Raw genomic sequence first — 15,767 nt, 5'->3', positions numbered from 1 at the left:
GGATTGTGGGGCTGGCGCGGGATCGGGCAGTGTTTCGTTCTGCTGTGCATGGGGTCGCTATGAGTCGGAAACAACTCTACGGCACTTAACAACAACAACAACAACATGCAGGGGGGAGTGTGCCCAAGACCATGCATAGAGTTTGCAGACAATATTTCTGTAAGTGTATTGGTATGGTTGTAAGAATCCCCATGTATACAGTAGAGCTGGCAAGGGACAAGGTTGTAGTCACTTCTTGGCCACAGCAAGCTACCCAGAGGGAGCAAGTAGTTGGACCTGTGGGCTTGGGACCATAGTCATATGGGCATCAAGCTCAGTTGGCATCATAACATACCACACAAAACATTGTTCCACATCTTATCCTGGTAAGTAGCAAATGGGATCTAAAAAGCTTGCAAGCAACCATCTAGATGCAACGATGGGTCTCTCCTCATCTGGAGCAAAGAAGAATGAAGGAAACCAAAGATCATGGAAACCATTAGTCCAAGCAAGTGATCTTCATCCTATATGACTGTGAGACCAGAAGAACTAGATGGTGGCTGGCTACCACTGTTAACCACTAGGAGGGGGATCTATGTATGAGATCCTGGATAGAGTGGGAGAACAATGTGGAACAAAATTCAGAATCATTTGAAAAAAAAAGGGGACCAGTTTGTTAGTCTGATAAAGCCTGATGGAACCACTGAGACTATGGTCCCTAGTTGCCCTTCCAGTCTGGAATTTAACTCACTTCTGTGGCTTCCAGCCAAACAAAAAATAGTCATATGAGGTGAATATCTACACTAAGTAGACACACTCCTTGGAAAGAAGAATCATGGGAGAATAGAAAAGCTGTGTATGCACAGGGAGACAGCTCAGGGGGCAGGAGTGAATGGAAGGAAAGACATAGGGAAGAAGACGTGGGGAGGAAGTGGGAGGGGAGTTGTTGCATTGGGGTAAATTGTCATGAGACAAAGTATATATGAACTGCTGGATGGAAAGTGAATTTGCTCCATAAACTTTCACCCAACTCACAATTAAAAAAACAAAAAAATCTGCACAGGAAATAACGCATATAAAAATAGTTACTGAATTATCAGGATGCTATTCAGAACCTTCATATTCTGCCATACATTTATTCTATCTTTACTCTGACTCAAAATCAGCAAGTAAAGGTACAGGAAACCTAATAACCATATCCTAAGAATTTTGCCTAAAATAATTCAGAGCAAAACTGATTTACATTGTAATACTTTAGAATATCTGCCACTAAATACATAAATTGGCAAAATTTATTTTGATATTCATAAAACAGTATTCTCCCAGAATTTCAAACCAATTTCCTTTGCTGTTTTTATTAGTTGTCCTTAAATGAGCTACAACTTTTGGGGACTTTATGTATAATTGAACGAAATGTTGCGTGGTCCTGCACCATCTTCATGATCATTAATATGTTTGAGTTGATACTTGTAACTATTTTTCAATCTATCTCATTGATGATTTACTTTGCTTTTGTTGGCTTTCTATGTTACCAACTATGATACTTTTATGTGCTGTAAATATATCCAAGGCTACTATACAGCATAAAATAAAACAGAAACAAAAAACATGCCATCGAGTCGATTCTGATTCATAGTGACATTCTTTAGGTTTCCATTGCTATAAATTTTCATGGAAGTAGAGTGCAGTGTAGTAAATTACTTAGTATGGCTTTTCTACCCATAAGTCATTGTAAACTCAGTGGTGGAATGAGCAACTGAGGTGCTCCTGATTGTAAATGTTAAAGAGACACGTGCTGCTGGGAAAGAAATGCAAGAGACACGTATTGCTGAGTGAGACACCGAGGGACCAGCACTGCTGGGAAAGAGACTGTGAGAGACTGTTGGCTGAGGGACGGTGGGCTGAGAGAGAGGCTGAGCATTTTTCCTAAACTCGAATTGTAGCCTGTGGTGCTTCCCTAATAAACCCCATAATCTGTGAGCTCTGTGTGGCCACTGCAGCGAATTAGCGAACCCAGGAGTGAGGTGGTGGGTGCTTTGGGAGGAACTGTTGGTGAAAGGGCTGGAGGGAGGCAGCATGTCTGGCCTGTCAGGAATAGGCCTTGGGCTATTGATGGTAATTCTGTTTTCCTCTTGTGAGATTAGAGGAAGTCAGAACATGTGCCCTCCTTGCCGTTTTTGCATAGAGTGTCTCATCTTCTTCCCATGGAGCAGCTGATGAGTTTGAATCACTGGTCTTCTGGTCAGCAGCCAAATCCTTTACCTTACACATCACCAGAGCTCCTTATAATAGAGTATACAGGGAGCAAAGCTCTGTAAAGTTCTTAGCCATAAACAAAACACCTTGAAGGAGTGAATCACTGTGCTTGGGGTCTTAGGACCACAGCCTCAGTGGATATCTACGTCAATTGGCGTAACATTATCCTCAAAGACAGAGTTGGTGAGTAGGGATCAATGTCTTAGAAACCTGTGAGCAACCATCTAAAAGGCAACTATTGGTCTCTCCCTGTCCAGAGCAAAGAGTGAAGAAAATCAAAGACTCAAGGAAACAATCTAAAGGACTAATATATCATAGAAACCACAGTCTACAATACCCTGAGACAAGAAGAACTAGCTATCACTGCTGACTGCCTGATCAGGATCTCAATAGAAGGTCCTAGACAGAGAGGGAGGAAAAATATGTAGAAAAAAATTCAAAATCATAATAAATGCCAGGATTACTGATTTGATAGACTCTGTTGTAATCCCTCAGATGATGGTCTTTAGATATCCTACAAGCTTGGAGCTGAATCCACCCCCAGAAATCAAATTTCAGCCAAACATAATACAGGCATATAAAGTGAATAGTAACACCAAGGAGGAACATACTCTGTCTATAATCCATCATACTAGACCAAAAGGGCAGCATTTGCTCAAAAACAAAGCTCAGAAGACAGGATGGGGTAGGAAAGGGTGAAAAGAAAAGGGGAACCCAGGGAGGAAGTGCATTTACATGAAGGATATTGCAACTATTATCACAACACAAAATATAAACAAATTGTTGAATGAAAAACTAGTTTGCTCTTTAAACTTTCACCTAAACTATAATAAAAAGTTATAAATAGATCTATAGACAAAGTAGGTATAGATTATTCCAGTGTACTGCTAGATTAGGATTTGTTTAGTCCTGCCCTTTATTGTTGTGTTTAGGTTTATTTTCAATTTATTTTTTTTATATTATGAACAAACTTACTATGCATATCTTTAAAAAATAATAACTGTGATAAAGTCTTGCTATTCTTGCTTCTAAGGTGCATTTTGGTTTTATTTTTTCTACGATTGATTTGCTCAATTCCTTTGTACTTGTGCTAATTTTACATGAACTTTTAAGTAACATCTCATTTGCAATCCTCAGCCTGTAAAATAAAAGGAAACATAATCTGTATTAAATGTCTTCTTTTATACAAGCTGAAATGTCCACTGACTGCCCTTTATTTTAACAATGGCTTAGCATCCTGTTTACTCTTTAATCAGAATGTGATGTAGCTTAGTCCTCTCGTCTACTAGCATCATTAAAAACAAAAATTTTCCACCAAAATTAGGAAAATAATTTCAGGTACAGTTCAAATACCTTAACTTTTTTTTTTTTTTTAAATCCTTTTCTCTGTCATTTTATTGTGAGACCAAAATAGGAAACGGTTGCAGTCTGGTGAGCTCTGATTGACTTATCTTTCAGTGTACGTGGACGGCCTTCTTCCCTAAAAAGCCTACCTTGTTTGATAACATTTTTGCCAATTATAGCACCGCTTTGTACTAAGCCATTGTTTCCAGAAGGCCCCTGTTAAAATGCAAATATGCCATCTGGTCAGCCTTTACCTCATTAGCTCACACCATTGCAGCAGCACATATTATGGATCATATTAGATATGTAAGAGACACTGAGCTGATGAACTCTGACTAAGAGAAGACAGTTGTAAAAATCTCCAGTAATGGTGTTTTGGGATATTGTGGAAGGTCAATAGGGCAGAAAAGAGAGAGTAAAATGTGTAGTGGAAGGAACTGAAGACAACATTTTCAAATTTAGTGTTTCACCAGAGACTGGCTGTGAAGGATCCACATAGACAGAGAATACCAAAGTTGGAAGAGCATTTTTTTTTTCTTTGCATTTTGGGTCTCACTTTTTTGTTTTTGTTTTTTAATTGTGATTTGGGTGAAAGTTTACAGAGAAAATTCACTTTCCATACAGCAGTTCCCTTACACTTTGTCTCACGCCATGACTACAATTTACCCCAATACAACATCTCCCCTCCCACTTCCTCCCAATAGTTACCTCTTCCCTGTGTTCATCCCTCCGTGCACTTCTGTCCCCTGAGCTGTCTCCCTGTGCATAAACAGCTCTTCCTTCTCTCATGATTATTCTCTCCAAGAAGTATATCTACCCCAGGTAAATGTTCAACTCATATGCCTGTCTTTTGTTTGGCTGGAACCAAAAGGTGTGGGTTCAATTCCAGACCTGAAAGGCAGCTAGGGGTCATAGTCTCAGTGGTTCCACCAGGTCCTATCAGACCAGCAAACCTGGTGCCTTTTTTTTTTTTCCCAAATGATTTTGAGTTTTGTTCCACATTGTTTTCCTTCTCTATCCACGATCTCCTACATAGATCCCTCTCTGAGTGGTTGACATTGGTAGCCGGGCACCATCTAGTTCTGGTCTCATAGTCTTATAGGCTGAGGATCTCATGGTGTACCAGTCGCTTGGACTAATTGTTTCCATGAATCTTTGGTTTTCTTCATTCTTCTTTGCTCTGGATGAGGAGAGACCCAATATTGCATCTAGATGGGTGCTTGCAAGCTTTTAAGATCCCAGTCACAACTCGCTAAAGTAGGAGGTGGAACAATGTTTTGGGTAGTTATCTTATGCCAATCGAGCTTGATGTCTCCTGCAACTATGGTCACGAGCCCACAGCTTCAACTACTCGCTCCTTCTGGGTAGCTGGCAGTGGCCAAGAAGTGACTACAACCTTGTCCCTTGTCAGCTCTACTATACACCTGGGAATTCTTACAGAACATACAAATACACTTGTAGAACCATTGTCTGCCAACTCTGTACATGGTCTTGGGTACACTCCCCACTGTGTAACCATACATGATAGTTCAGCCTGTCTACCCATCTATCCACCCATATACCCATGTTTGCCTTCATTGAAAACACGGTACTGTATGTGCAAAAGGATTCATCTTTGTTGTCTGCACCTCCCATGTACCTCTCTATGTCTTCCTCTTCCTTAATGCCACCATGTTGATCACTCACATTTGGTACATTGCCCTTCAAAAGAGCATTTTGTGGGTGTACAATTGTACGCCTTTAGTTTTGTGATTCTTTTTGCTAGGTGTTGTTGAGTTGCTCTCTGACTTATAGCAATCTATGTACCACCGAACAAAACACTGCCCATTCCTTCACATTCTTTGTAATCATTGATATGCTTGAGTCCATTGTTGCACCCCTGTGTCAGTCCATGTCTTTGAGGGCCTTCTTCCTTTTTTTGCTGGTCCTCTGCTTTACCAAGTATGATGTTCTTCTCCAGGCATTTGTCTCTCCTGATAATATATATGTACAAAGCACATGAGAAGAAGTCTCACCATCCTTTCTTCTAAGGAGAATTTTAGCTGTATTTCTTTATCTCACAGATGAGAAACCAGAGTCTCTAAATAACTTAAAAGCCACCCAAGTCCCTTGAACCAGATTTCTCATTATTAGCTCTTGAAGCCCACAAGGCCAGAATTTACCTAATATTTAGCATTTTATAATGTGTAAAGCTCCATAATTATTCACATGTAATACCACATGCACATGTGGATTTCACTTTCTCCACCTATAATTGATAAATTTACTTTTATTTCCTCCCACATTAGTAACTTCAGAAGAGGATGTGGAATGAGGGATATCATTGCTCACGTCAGATGGACCTTGACTCAAAACAAAGGATACCAGAACCATGTTTACTTGTTCTTTATTGACTATGCAAAAATATCCAATTGTGTGGATTATAAGAAATGATGGATAACTTTGAGAAGAATGGGAATTCCAGAACGCTTAATTATGCTCATGAGGAACTTGAACATTGACCAGGAGGCTGTCATTCGAACAGAACAAGGGGACACTGCATGGTTTACAATCAAGAAGGGAGTACATCAGGGTTGTATCCTTTCACCATACTTATTCAATCTGTATGTTGAACAAATAATCAGAGAAGCTGGACTATATGAAGAGGAACAAGACATCAGGATGGGAGGGAGATTCATTATCAACCTGCATTATGCAGACGAAACAACTTTGCTTGCTAAAAGTGAGGATGACTTGAAACCCTTACTGATGAAGATTGAAGAATACAGTCTGCAGTATGGATTACACCTTGTGGTGTAGTAAATTACCTGGTATGGCTTTTCTAGCCATAAGTCTTTGTAAGCTCCATGGTGGAGTTTGCTGTGAGCACATGAGGAACTCCTGATTGTAAAAGTTATCTACTGGGGTATTTCTGTTGGGAGCAGCACAAACCAATGTTCTGGGAGGTTCGCTCTCTCTCAGGTGTTAGAATTCTAATGTTATGATTGGTTAGTTTGGCCACTCTGCCAGGCTCAAAAGGAGGCCTCCTAGAGGCAAAAGTCTCTCTGACTACTGGCTGAGAAAGACATGCTCCTGAAAGATACATGCACTACTGAGAGACACACACTGCTGGGAAAGAGATGCAAGAGACACGCATTGCTGAGTGAGACACCAAGGGACACACACTGCTGGGAGAAAGTCTGTGAGAGACAGTTGGCTGAGAGATGGCGGGCTGGGAGAGACAGCATTTTTTCCTGAACTTGAATTGTAATCTGGAGCTTCCCTAATAAACCCCATAATCTCTGAGTTCTGTGTGGCCAGTGCAGTGAATTATCGAACCCAGCAGAAAGGTGGTGGGTACTGTGGGAGGAATGGTTGGTGTCAGGGTTGGTGAAAGGGCTGGAGGGAGGCAGCATGTCTGGCCTTGTAGGAATAGGCCTTGGGGAACTGGTGGTGATTCTGTCTTCCTCTTGTGCCATTAGAGGAGGTCAGAAGATGTGGCCTCCTTGCCTTTTTAACACACCTCAATATACAGAAAACAAAAATCCTCACAAGGGGGCCAATAAGCAGCATCATGATAAATGGAGAAAAGGTTGAAGTTGTCAAAGACTTCATATTATGTGATTCTACAATCAATAACAATGAAAACAGAAGTCAAGATATCAGATGTTGTATAGCATTGGGCAACTCTGCTGCAAAGGACCTCTTTCAAGTGCTGAAGAGCAAAGATATTTCCTTGAAGACTAAGGTGTGCTTAATGTAGGCCATGGTATTTTCAATAGCCTCATTTGCATGTAGGAGTTCTGGTAGCATAGTACCTAAGGCATTTGACTGCTAACCAGAAGGCCGGTGGCTCAAACCCACCAGTCACTCCTCAGAAGGAAGGTTGGGCAATCTACTTCCATAGTGATACTTCCTCGGAAGCCCAAGGGGGGGTTGTAATGAGTCGGATCGGACTTGATGGCAGTGAGTTTGGTTTGTTTTGTTTTTCATATGCATGTGAGAGCTGGACAATGAAAAGAGAAGACTGAAGAAGAGTCAATGCTTTTGAGTTGTGGTGTTGGCGATGAATGCTGAGAGTACTGTGGACTGCTAAAAGAACTAACAAATCTGTCCTGGAAGAGATGCAGCCAGAATGCTCCTTGGAAGCAAGAATGGCTAGACTTCATCTCACCTACTTTGGTCATGGAAGAAGAGACCATTCCCTGGAGAAGGGTATCATGCTTGGTAAAATGGAGGGACAATGAAAAAGGGGAAGACCCTCAATGAGATGGATTGACACAGTGGCTGCAATGATAGGCTCATGTATAGCAAAGATTGTGGGGTTAGCATAGGACTGGGCAGTGTTTTGTTCTGCTGTACATGAGGTCGCTATGAGTTGAAGATGACTAGATGGCACCTAACAACATAACAACAACATTAGTGGTACAGTTAAGATTGTCTCCATTCTAGGCACTTTTGCCCAAGGTCAACCATCCAGTCCTAGTATAGTTAAGTTTCCATGTAGAGTCCCTAACTCTCTCTTGGGTGTGCAAATGATTAATTCACTCCACTGCTAACTCTAAGTTTGGTAATTTCAGTCCACTCAAAGGAACCTCAGAAGAAAATCCTGGAAATATATTTCCAAAAAAATCAGCTATTGAAAACCTAAGGAGCACAGTTCTACTGTGGCATACTTAGAGTTGCCATGGAGTCAATAGCCACTGGTTCTGGTATTAGTAAGATCCCAGATAGTCCTGCCCAGACAGCTGTGTGTTAAAGAATTTAGCAAAATTTCTCCTGACTTTCCTGTCCCAAACTCAAGTCCTCATGTGGAAAATTCTTTTCCTGTTCTGAACACCACCTAACTGTCCACTGTGTCCTGGCTGATCCAAGTGGTTATATTACAGAACTCTTTTCTTGTAGGAGAGGTTTTCTTTCTGCAAGTCCATAACAAATATTATTCTGCAATATTTGGGCAAATGTAGCATATTCATATCTGAAGAGAACAATTGTGGTTTGAGTTTTGACACACAGGTAAGATTTATCAGAAGATACCCAGTAAATCTCTGAGATTTTGACATGCTTTTATAAAACAGAAAACAAAAATTTGGAATTTTTCTCATAAACCTTGATTTTATTATTGTCCATACTCACTTTTGAAATTAGACATTTCCACTTTAGGAAGATTTGGAAATTTGGAGAAATTTATTAAGTTAAGAGGACTATAATAGCCTTCTCCAGTGAAATCTCACAAACTAGAGAAACATTTTATAAACATCAGAGGTTTTATATTTCTGTGCAGAAACTATATGTGGCCAATTCAATAGTTCAACCACCTTCTTCTGTAGTCTCCTCAGCACCTATGAAAAAATTGAGTACTGTATTTCCCAAAATTCCTTTTCCTCTGTGAATCCAGGTTAGAATTTTGCAAATGCAAAATTTTGCACTGACTGAGGTTGGAGCAGCAGAAAAAAAGATGTTATTATTTGCAGGCACTGGCAGAGAGACTTAGGAATATATGTAAGATTCAAAGTGGCTTTCTCAGTGGGCACTGAAAAACTACACACTTGACTATTGCTGACCAGGATAATTAGTGGGAATTTCCCAAGGATTATCCAGAATTGCAATAGCTTCTCACAGAGAATCTAAATCCTATGATAAAGCCCTTCACACGTGGAATACATAGAGTGCTTTCTGGTTCCTTGACTGAAACCTAACCAATATGCATTATCTACACCATGTGAACAAATCATTATCTATTGATAAAATATTTATTATTTTTAAAATACATTTTATTGAAATATGAATGATGTACAGTGAAATACACAAAACTAAAGTGACATGGATATATATATATATTTACATTTATATTTATTTATTTATTTTTGGCAGTGTTCCCTCCTCTCTCACCCCTGGTAACCAACAAAGAAAGTTTTCTTCCATATATAAACTTTTCCTTGACTTTTTACAATAAAGGACTAATACTACATTTGTCTAAAAGCTCTTGTAGCTTAGTGCCTAAGGCACTTGACTGCTAACCAGAAGGTTGGCAGTTCAAACCCACCAACCACTCCTCGGAAGGAAGATTGGGCAATCTACTTCGTAGTGATATTGCCTCAGCAACTCAAGGAGGTGTCGCTATGAGTTGGGTCCTACTCGACGGCACATAACAACAACAACAACTACATTTGTCCTTCTGTGATTGACTTGTTTCACTCAGCATAATGTCCTCCAGGTGCATCCATGTTATGGGGTGTTTTGCAGATTCCATGTTATTCTTTAGTGTTGCATATTCCATTGTGTGTGTGTACCATAGTTTGGTTATACATTCTTCTATTAATGGACATGTAGATTGTTTCCATTGTCTTGCAATTATAAATAGTGCTGTGATGAACATGGGTGTGTATATATCTGTTCTTGTCCTGGCTCCCACTTCTTTAGGATATATACCTAGTACTGGGATTGCTGGGTCACATGGATTTCTAATTTCAGCTTTCTAAGGAATCATCATACTGCTTTCCACAGTGGTTGTATCATCTTACAGTCCCACCAGACCAGCAGTGTATGAGAGTCCCAATCTCTCCACATCCTTGCCAGCATTTGCTATTTTCTGTCTTGTTAAACTTTGTCATTAGTATTGAGGTGAGATGGTATCTCTTTTTTTTTTTTTTTTTTTAAGAACTTGTGTTACATTCAATGTTACATGTACATTTAGTTTCATTCCCCATTTATTATGTCTGTCCAACTCTAACCCAGTATCCTCCCTTCCCTACCCTGTAACCCTCCCCTTGTGCCCCTCATATTTATGTACTCCTGTTTGTCCTTCATTTCCTCAATTTGAATCTTGGTCCTCTGGTGCCCCGTGACTATTGCTCTAAGGGATGTATTACCATAGAGTATGTGTGTGCATCATCCTGGGTTGAGTGGTCTGTGTGTACATCTTGTTAACTATTGGGCTGAGCCCCTGGGAGTGTGTTTTATTCCAGGTGCAGAATGTATTCCAGGGCCACAGTATTGGGGGTTTCACAAGATTTCATCTGACCAGTAATTCTGGTCATTATTGAGTTTTTGAATTTTATTCAATGTTTTCCCTCCCACTCTATCCTAGATCTTCAGATTTGATCCTTTCCTGAGTGGTTGGCATTGGTAGCCGGGCACCATCTAGTTCTCTGGTCTCAAGGACCATCATGTTCTATGGCTGATTGCTTCCAAATGCCCTTTTTTGGTGTGTGCGTGTTCTTCTTTGCTTCTGACACTAGTTGCATTTTAGATGGCTGCTTGAAAGCTTTTAAGACCCCAGTCACTACTCACTAATGTAGGATGTGGAGCAACACTTTTATGTATTTTGTTGTGCCAATTGAGTCTGGTGTCTCCCAGTACTATGGTCCTGAGGCAGTAGATCTATTGGATCTCTCTCTCGTAGTGTCTGGTTGTCTGTGAGGGATTACTCTGTGTCTGTCTTCTATTGTTTCTGTAAGGACTGTAGATATTTTGTATCACTGGTGTCTGTGCAAGATTAGCCTCAGCTGAATCTATCCTTGGTCTAGAGTATACATCTGTTCACTGACCCCATCTGATCATCTTGGGTGTTTATGCTGTATCTACAGCCTGGTGTTTGGTGTTAATGGCAATGCAGTATTGTGGACACATTGGTTGGTATTAGCATCTGTTGTCTGTCTCTTATATGCACAATTCGGTGTCCTCCCCTTTCCTAATGTTATCATCGTGGTCACAGATCCTTCCCATACATCCCTCCCCCTACCCATGTCAGCATGTGGGGCCCAACTAGCTTGAAATTAATCCCTCCTCTTCCCTTCCCATCCTGGTAATCTACTAAGTGCGTTCCCTTTCCCAAGCAAACCCTTCTTCGTCTTTTTATAGTAATGGGCTTGTCTTTCTGCAATTGACTTATTTCACTCAGCATAATGTTCTCCAGGTTCATCCATGATGTGAGATAATTCTTGTATCCCTCATTGTTCTTTGATGTAGCATAATATTCCATTGTGTGCATGTACCATAATTTGGTTATTCATTCATCTGTTGATGGACATTTAGGCTGTTTCCATCTCTTTGCTATAGTGAATTGTGCTACAGTGAACATAGATGTACATATGTCTGTTCGTGCACTATCTCTCACCTCTTTAGGATATATTCCTAGTAATGGAATTGCTGGGTCAAATGGTACTTTTATTTTCAGTTATTTAAGGAAACCCCATATCGTTTGCCACAATGGTTGTACCATTTTACAATCCCACCAGTAGTGCCCAAAAGTTCCAATCTCTCTGCAAACTCGCCAGCATTTGTTATTAGTTATTTTCTGACCTGTTGAACTTTGCTATTATTGCTGGGGTGAGATGATATCTCATTGTTGTTTTGATTTGCATCTCTCTAATGATTAATAATCGTGAGCAATTTCTCGTGTGTTTGTTGGCTGCCTCTGTATCTTCTTTGGTGAAGTGTCTGTTCAAGTCTTTTGCCTATTTGTAAATTGGGTTATTTGTCTTTTGGTGTTGAAGTTAAGTCCTTTATCAGATAAGTCATAGGCAAATATTTTCTCCCAATCACTAGGTTCTCTTTTTACCCTTTTGATGAAGTCTTTCTATGCAAATAAGAATTTAATTTTTAAAAGGTCCCAGTCATCTAGCTTCTCTTCCATCTCCTACACATTCTGGTTATGCTTGATAGTCTATTTATGCCTTAACTTAGGGCTCCCAGATTTGTCTCTATTTTATCTTTGATGAATTTTATATTTTTGGGTTTTACATTTAAGTCTGATCCAGTTTGAGTTTGTGTTTGTATATGGGGTGGGTATGGGTCTTGTTTCATTTTTCTACAGGTAGATATCCAGTTTTGCCAGCACCGTTTGTTAAAGAGGCTGTCTCTTCCTCATTTAATGGGTTTTGGACCTTTGTCAAAGATCAGTTGTCCATACATGGATGGGTCTATAGCTGGACTTTCGATTCTGTTCCATTGGTATATCTGTCTATCATTGTACAAATACCATGCTGTTTTGTCTATGGTGATTGTATAGTAGTTCTTAAGATCTAGGAGTGTGAGACCTCCCACTTTGCTTTTCTTCTTGAGAAGTGCTCTGCTTATACGTGGTCCCTTTCTTTTCCATATGAATTAGTAATTAGTTTTTCCATGTGCTTAAAAAATTTTGTTGAAATCTGGATTGGGATTGTGTTAAATGTATAGATTGCTTTAGGCAGTATTGACATTTTCAAAATATTTAGTCTACCTATCCGTGAACAAGGTAGATTCTTCTCTATGAGATGGGGCTGACTCGATGGCACCTAACAACAACAACAACTTGTCTCTTATAGCAGTGTTTTATAGTTTTCTCTGTATAGGTCTTTTGTGTCTCTGGTGAGGTTTATTCCTAGATATTTTATCTTATTAGTAGCTATAGTAAATTATATTGTTTCCCTTATTTATTTATCAGAGGACTCCTAACTGGTGTAGAGAAATCCAACTGATTTTTGTATGTTGACCTTGTATCCTGCCTCTTTGCTGAACCTCTCTATTAGTTCCAGTAGTTTTTTGATTGACTCCCTTGGGATTTCTATGTACAGGATCATATCATCCTCAAATACAGATAGTTTCAGTTCCTCTTTGCCAATTTGTATGCCTTTTATTCCTCTTTCTTGCCTTATTGCCCTGGCCAAGACTTCCAATACAATGTTAAATAGAAGTGGTGATAGAGGCCATCCCTGTCTGGTTCCCATTCGTAAGGGGAATGCCTTGAGTCTTTCTCTATTAATAATGATGTTGGCCGTTGGCTTTGCATATATACCCTTTATTTTGTTGAGGAATTTCCCTTCTATCCCTATTTTGCTGAGAGTTCTGAACAGCAATGGATGTTGGATTTTATAAAATGCCTTTTTTTTCATCGATTAATATAATCATATGGTCTTTTGTTTTGTTTATGTGGTGGATTACATTCATTGATTTTTTGATGTTGAACCACCCTTGTAAACCTGGTATAAATCCCACTTGGTTAGGGTGTATTAATTTTTTGATATGTTGTTGGATTCTGTTGGTTAGGATTTTGATAAAGATTTTTAGCATTTATGTTCATAACAGATATTGGTCTGTAGTTTTCCTTTCTAGTGGTATCTTTCCTTGGTTTTGGTATTAGTGTTATGCTTGCTTCATTAAATGAGTTTAGGAGTATTTCATCTTTTTCTATGTTCTGGAATAGCTTGAGTAGCATAGGTGTCAACTCTTCTCTGAATATTTGATATAATTCTTCAGTGAAGCCATCAGGGCCATGGCTTTTCTTTGTGGGAAGTTTTTCTATGACCTATTCAATTTCTTCTTTTGTTATAGTTCTGTTCAAGTTTTCTATCTCTGAGTGGGATAGTTTAGGTAGGTCTTGTGTTTCTAGAAACTTGTCCATCTCTTCTAGGCTCTCAAATCTATTGAAGTACAGTTTTTCATAATATTCTGTCAGTATCTGTGATGGTTATGTTTGTATGTCAACTTGGCTAGGCTTGGTTGAGTGGCTGGGCAGCTGGATGTAGTATTCCCCATGATGAAACTGGTAATCAACTCCATGGTGGAATCTATTTGGAGCAGCTGAGTAGCTGCCTTTGGGTATTTGATCTGCTTCCTGCATGTAAGGAGAAGCTTATGGAATGGCCTCTAGCCTATGCCATGCTTGGACCCTGCATGTAGCCGTGTCATTGCTCAGCAGCCTGCTATGCTCTGCTGACCTTGGGACTTACAATGGACTTAAGTCAATGGCCTGCTGTGTGGTAACATCGTGACTGTGCCTTTTTCCTTGTCAACCTTGGGGCTTCTCAGCCTCAGCAGCCAGTGGCTGTCTGAGTGAAGAAATGCCTCTAGCTCCAGTGGGCCGGGAGCAGGAGGCAGAGCTGGACCCCAAGGTTGAGAGGCTTTCACCCAGCCCCTAGAGCCTGGCACTTTGAACTTGGACTTAAAGCCTCTAAATTGTAAGAATAAACTCCTCTTTGTTAAGGCCATCCCATTTGTGGTATATTCCTGTCAGAGCAGAACTAGGTAACCAGAATAGTATCTTTTTTTCATTTTAGTTGGTTCTGTTGTGATGAGACCATTTTAGTTTATAATTCTTGTGATTTGGATCTTCTCTTTCTTTTCTTTTGTTAGGTCTGCCAATGGTTTATCAATTTTATTAACCTTTTTGAAGGACCAGAATTTTGTTTTGTTGATTTTCTCTAGGTTTTTTTGTTTTTTTGTTTGTTTTGTTTTCTGTTTCATTTATTTCTGCTCTGATATTTATTATTTCCTTGCTTCTAGGTATTGTAGGATTCTTTTGTTGCTCTATTTCTAGTTGTTGGAGTTGATGAGTTAGAGTGTTGATTTTGTTTCTTTCCTCTTTTTCCATGTATGCATTTATTGCTATAAACTGTCCTGAGTACTGTTTTCACTGTGTCCCATAGGTTTTGGTATGATGTATCGTCATTCTCATTTGTTTCTAGGAATTTTTTTTTTTTCCAGTTTTTATTTGTTCTATATTACTGAGTAGTTTTTGAGCAGGAAGCTGTTCAGCTTCCATATGTTTGATATTTTTTCCTTGCTCTTCCTATTATTAATTTCTAATTTTATTGCTCCAAGAAGATGCTTTGTAGTATTTCAATGCTTTTGAATTTATTGAGGCTTGTTTTATGTCCTAACATATGTTCTACTCTGGAGAAGGATCCATGTGCACTGGAGAAGAATGTGAATTCTGTTTTTGTTCAGTGAAATGCTCTGTATATGTCTGTGAGGTTGAGTTGGTTGATTGTCTTGTTGAGTTCTTCCTGTATCTTTGTTGACTTTTTTTCTAGTTGACCTGTCTCTCTTTGAAAATGGTGTGTAAAAGTCTCCTACTACTATTGTAGAGTTTTCTATTATCCCTTTTAATTCAATTAATATTTGTTTCACATATTTTGGAGCACTTTCATTGGGTGCATAATTATTTAATATTGTAACATCTTCTTTGTCAGTTGACCCTTTCAGCATCATATAATGTCCTTCTTTATCAGTTATGATGTTTTTCACCTTAATGTCTATTTATCAGAAATTAATATTGTAATACCTGTTCTTTTTTTTTTCTTTGATATCAATGGCCTAGTATATTTTTTCCATCCCTTAACTCTTTTTTTTTTTTTTTAAATTTTATTTTGATTTGGGTGAAGATTTACAGAGTAAATTCACTTTTCATACAGCAGTTCACATATACTTTGTCTCATGTCATTGAC

The sequence above is a fragment of the Orycteropus afer genome, unplaced genomic scaffold (genome assembly GCF_000298275.1).
Source record: "Orycteropus afer afer isolate SDZICR_OR568_19922 unplaced genomic scaffold, OryAfe1.0 scaffold00216, whole genome shotgun sequence".
In the NCBI taxonomy this organism is placed as follows: Eukaryota; Metazoa; Chordata; class Mammalia; order Tubulidentata; family Orycteropodidae; genus Orycteropus; species Orycteropus afer.
The sequence above is the reverse complement of the archived record's forward strand: the minus strand, read 5'-3'. Positions refer to the sequence as shown.